The sequence below is a fragment of the Dermacentor silvarum genome, chromosome 9 (genome assembly GCF_013339745.2).
Source record: "Dermacentor silvarum isolate Dsil-2018 chromosome 9, BIME_Dsil_1.4, whole genome shotgun sequence".
In the NCBI taxonomy this organism is placed as follows: Eukaryota; Metazoa; Arthropoda; class Arachnida; order Ixodida; family Ixodidae; genus Dermacentor; species Dermacentor silvarum.
In genome coordinates, this window is record NC_051162.1 from 115613135 (window position 1) to 115618942 (window position 5808).

General features: G+C 41.5%; 1 long non-coding RNA gene across 1 annotated transcript; it reads left to right on the top strand.

The window, feature by feature from the left end:
- The first annotated feature begins 1984 nt into the window (after window positions 1-1984).
- Window positions 1985-5458, top strand: LOC125940113 (uncharacterized). The gene is made up of 3 exons (XR_007463352.1): window positions 1985-2195; window positions 3775-3870; window positions 5359-5458. It is a non-coding gene; the product is annotated as an uncharacterized LOC125940113 (long non-coding RNA).
- The last annotated feature ends 350 nt before the right edge of the window (window positions 5459-5808 follow it).

Here is a 5808-nt window from a genome sequence, read left to right on the forward strand (position 1 = left end):
TTTTACCGGTCGTCTGCTCTTTGCTTAGCTTCTGTGTCACGTGCACTCTACCTTTTCTCGTACCGCTAACAGTTAACGCTAAATAAGCATGGCAGAGCACCATAAAACAAACCAAAACAAGACCACTTGCGCGCAAGAACTACTGGTGTCCGTAGGCTTGTCGGACCACGGTGACGTCGCGAAGCCTGCAGATAATCGCGTGTTATCTAAGTATGTCAGCTCTTTAGAAGCCACAAAAAAGAGAACAGTTCTACAAATGTATGCAAATTAGATGGACTGATACATCAAAGACTGTATAGCTTCATAATGATCGAAGTTCCTATCAGACTTCGATAGTCCTGTAGAGTTTGGTTTATCACTACACGGAATCTACCCAGAACTTTTTTGCTTTTATAAGTTGCGGATACTTCATTACACCCGGGCCTTTTAGAATACTTCACTTTATAAGAGCATAGTGCTTCTATCCCTTACAAAAATGAGTATTGAATTTCCGTTGTCGATTTGTTGAACTATCATTGATTCCATGGAAATTCTATGAAATTACAACACTCAATGAGCCAGCACAATGAGATTTCATTAAAAATTCCGTTGTGCATTGCTCAATAAGATTTCTGTTGACGAATTTTCATGGATTTCTCGTTGCATTTTCTCACTTAAGGCGCGCGATCCAATGAGGGAAGCCAGGCATCCTGGCTAACTGTTTGCTTTACGTTCGGATATGCGCTGCCATCGTAGGCCGAAGATTGCCATTCTTGAATTTTTGAGGTCACTCTCCCACCTCCCCCAATCCCCCCTCCCCCCGTCTTACCCATTGGCGGATCCAGAAAAGAGACCCTGCGACATAACAACGAAAACGTTGTCCGTGTTTACTTCTCTTCGCCCACGTGTAGCCTCGCGCTGTAAGCACATACTTCAGGATGACGCACCAACTTGCCCAAACTTACGTTTCCTGCTGTCCACGAACTAACCACTGAGCGCCTCTTTTGTTGCGCTAATACCCCTCATCATTTATTTACAATGGCTGGCGATAGCATGCCTAGCTTCATGCCTTGCTCAATGCATGCAGAAGGAGACAGAATACTAACAGATGACTGGTTTTTGAACTTGTGTTTCGAACCCATCATACGTCAATGTATGGATCCCACTGGTGTCTACTAAAATGTCTATTACGTGGCATCGCAAGCTATCACGCGGATACAGAGCCAGTGGTTTCGCGACCTTGAGTAAATTTTCACTATTACTTTACGGCAAGACATGCAACAAAATGCAGTGCGATTCCCACCGACGGTTGGCAGAGGTCGTGCGACCAGCCACAATGATGATGATGATGATTATTATTATATTTATCGGCATCAAAAACGTTTGAAACAGGGCGGAGACATATGTCACCTAGCCTGCTTGGTTTATTCAAGATTTACAACATCTGTAAATGGCGACTCGACTCATGGAGACTCATGTTCACAGCAGCAAGCGCGACCTGCCCAATCGCATCAACAAAACATTTCGCGATTGATCATCGCCGCGTAACATAATCTTCAGCGCATTGGTTAACCAGCTTTGCCACTGCGTTCGCGCGACTGAGAAATCAAGCTCTTAGCGAATGAGCCAGAACAGTGGTGATTCGCGATCATTTGCGATCGGTTGCGTTGTGACCAAATTGATCGAAGTGTGGCCTTTGAGATCTGTTGCGCTCAGGTGATCTCGAAGGCTTTGCCTAAGTGTTGTCCTCAACACTAAATGATTGTTTTAACGCAGCCAATAGTCATTTGCACAAGGATGTATTTTATTGTATTACACTCTGTGTATAGCTGACGACATATAATAAAATACTGAAGTTCTTCGAAAAAAAATGATGTTCTATGTTTTTACCAAACCTAGCGAAATCTAAATAAGTTAACAAGCAACATTGGTATATCATTTCTTTTTTTGCGTTTGTTTTTGTCGCCATTTCTCATTTTTTTTCTTGGTCGGCGTGTGCGCCACGTGTGTGTCGTGAGCTCTAAGCACGTGAGTGTGTGTTGTCATCTGCTGCTGCGCGATAAGGAACATTTTGTCAAGAGCGTACAAGACGAAAAGCGGGATGTATCTATATACCGTCCGTGCATTGGCTGACGCGGAGATATGCTACCGACTCGGCTGCGTGGACGCGGGCACGAAGAAAGGAGCGCCGACTGACCAACGATACTTTGACTGCGGTAAGCACTTGTCTCGTGTTGTGTGTATAACTGATTTCCTAGCTGAATGTATGTTTCACGCCTGGTTCACGGCGCCAGTGTCAAAGAATTTTGTGCGGGGCCGGTCCGGCGTGCGTGTGGCGTGTTGCATTTCGCCTTCCGCCGATGGAGCGCCAAGGTGTGGGCATGTCGTCCGTTTAAGCTGAGCATTTAGCAGCCAGGCCGATTTATCTGTACTGCAGTTTAAGCAAGTTTGTCGCAATCAGACCACCTAAATACTGAACTGCAACAAACCACTTAAACATGGGCGCTTGTTTATGTGTTCTCATGCTCGTCCCTACCCGTTGCGCTGCAAGGTCGCGGGTTCAGCTCCGGCCGCGGCAGCCGGATTTCGATTGGGCGAAATGCAGAAACGCTCGTGCTTAGATATAGGTGCTCTTTAAAGATTCCCAGGTGGTTAAATTTAATCCAGAGCCATACACTGCGGTGTGGCTTATAATGATATAATGGTTTTGGCTCGTAAAATCCCAGAATGTGATTGATAAACGTAATGTTTGACCCTGTTTTTTAAGTGGTACTATTACAGCGGGGCCCATGCCACATCCGTTTATGTAAACATCGAACTCGCTGTCCGTTTTTTTGTTGTACGTTATAAAATAATCATACAGAAATGTCGTGAACGATATCGTGTCATGTCTAAAAAAAAACAGCCAGTTTGATCGTTCGCGAATGGAATGCTATCGTATTGTAAAAAAAGAAAATAAATGCTCACAGCGCATGGGATCGACGCCACCAGTTTCCCTCCCATCCTTGGATATCTTTTTCACGTTGCAAAACTATTTCTACTAAATTATTGTTCTATACTGTTAATAATTTGAAAACCAATATTTTACTCGTGGCGTATGATAGAAAAAACACGCAAGTCAGGTGTTACTATAAGTATATTCCTTCGCGCAAAAGAAAATGGAAAATAAGATCTGTGAAAGTATGCAAGCCAGAGAGAGAAAATATGCAAGTCGGAGGACTGACAAGAATTGCGACACCGCCGAGAAAAAGCTTGCACAATACTGCGTTTATACAATTCTTTAAATAGCGGCATCCACAGCATCTGGAGAAAAGGGTATGGCAGTTGCTGGTGCAAACTTGCGTGACACATCAGCAGCAGAAAACATTCTTATACCAACTGGTTAATGCTTTGTGTGAATGTAAAAAGAATGTTTAAGACTGTTACCTGCGTTCGTGAATATTCTTACACACAGAATAAACAGTGGTAAGACAACAAGCCACAGTTGAACATGCCCTTCCTCGTAAAAAGTTCCTGTGCACGTGCTCCATAATACTTATGAGTGTGTAGGTGTTGAGGCCCTCTAGCAGCATTATGTAGGAATTCCATGACTATGGACAGGAAAAACAGAAAAACACTGCAACAATGTTGTTCCTGTTAGCCTTCAATCCGTGCCAGCTTTTATAAGGAATATTGAATAGTGTGGGATCTTAAAAAGAAGTTATGATGTGCTCATACTGCTGATTTTTACGTTCCTTTTGCTGCTAGAAAAAATAGCTATGGTAATTTTTTTTTCATTCAAAACTATCTATGCAGCATGTGTGCCACTCAAGTGCAACAGTTCACGAGGCATCCCAGGCCCCGAAAGGAGAAGTTGGAAGAAGATGCAAGAGCAGCATGCCAATGTTGTTGGTGAGAGCCTTGTAACATTGTCACATCATACATAAATTTTTAGAATGCTAATCTCGTAAAGTGGTTACTAGCACACAATGTTTCCAGAAATTCAAACAAGACAGAACTTGCAGAAGAAGAAGGCTGGAAGAATGGTTAAACAAAAATATCACTAGGACCAACATTTTGGCAAGGGAATTGTCTTATGTCAAGCCAGCACCTGATTTCTGCTCCCCCACTTCATTGGGGGAAGATGAGAATGATGCAGGCAGTGCATAGAGTAAGGTGAGGAATTGTAAGTGTTCAAAAAAGAGGACAGAAAGAATACAAGAAGGTGTAGGTTTCTTGTAATAGAGAACATGTAGGGCTACTAGTGTTGCTTAATCCAAGTAGGGGTGACAAACCTAGAAGACAATTTGTGTGTATGCAAGTGTTTCCTTTGTTGGGCCTAGTTAAACGAGAACGAAGGTATATGGTTTGGATATTGCAAAAGAAAGAGCAATAAAAAGAAAGAACTAGAATCTCAGTTGTATCCAGATATTTTTGATCAAGCCAAGAAGCATGAAATGAAAGCGAAATGCACGAATGCACATCTTGTCGAAACCAGAGGGCATTAAAGTAGAGATAAATAAATGATCGATTGAGTTATGAATTCATCATAGCCCACCCGCTAGCACACACATACACAGTCCTAGGTGTATTTTTGCTCTAGATGGCTATGATGGCGCATTATTAGCTGTTTGCGACACGCTACCTTTTTTGTTGCTCTTTTTTTAAAAGACCTGCAAAAGCTTTTTAATAGAAGATTCTCGGCTTCACTCAGCTCTCACATATAGCTTATTGCTATCACAAGGTGGCATTAACCCTACTCATGCTAAATGCTAGCCTCACCATTAGCAGGACCTTAGCAGCCATACGAAGATGAAGAGCCTCTTCACGTTTGTGTCACAGGCACATTATGCATGAAGTTCATTTAGTTCAGCAGGCTTCATGGACCTTATGAAGATTTGAGGTCTTTCACTTAGTCATAAAAAGAGCTATACAGGAAGTAGTGCATTGCAAACAGACGCAATATTCTCAAATATGCTTTACAAGCCTTGTGTTGACATAGTGACCATATGTTAATTTTAAAGTTGTAATTTGTGATAAGCATTTAGGCAAGAACACAAAAATATTAGAGGTCTGTTCTCGTGCATGATAAGAACATCAAGCTAGCTTAATCTGCATAGAAGTTCACTTATTGCATATATGCACTTATTTCATAGTTCACTGCATAGAAGTTCATTGACGATCCTGTGTCGCAGCAGAGACATCACTCTTGCCACATTTACCATGGCTCGTTATACTGTTCTTATGCCTTAGGCAGAACAATTTCACCTGCATTAAACCACAAAAGTTTTAAGCACTAATATAACTTGCTTACTTTTATGGCTTTAAGCATCATCTTTCACTGCTATTGATGACGGTACATGTTGGTTATCATACTGATTACATATCTTTTTTTTTCAGAATATGCCAGCACGAAGTTTCCAGGCGCAAGTGTTTCTTATATAAAAGAAAGCCTGTTCTCTCCCCTCACAAGGGAAATAAAATCACTATATAAAAATGCCTTTTCATGTGCCTTTTTTGTTTTCCTGTTGGCTGCAGTTAATATTCAGCCTCAGTGAGCCAAATCTTGCTACTTTAGACCTTAGTGAGATATATCCCAGTACAATGAAAATACAATGAAAATTCATCTCGATCTAAATCCAATGAATATACAACAACGAACCAATGGAAAAACAACACAATAATACTACAATAGATTTCCAATGGATTCACGGTGGCCACTTTTCCATGACTACTCAACAAATCTACAATGAAATACCAATAAAAATTCCACAATTTTTTTGTTGATGGTGGCACGAAATATCAATGGAAAACCAATGGAATTCCAACAACACTTTTTGTAAGGGATAC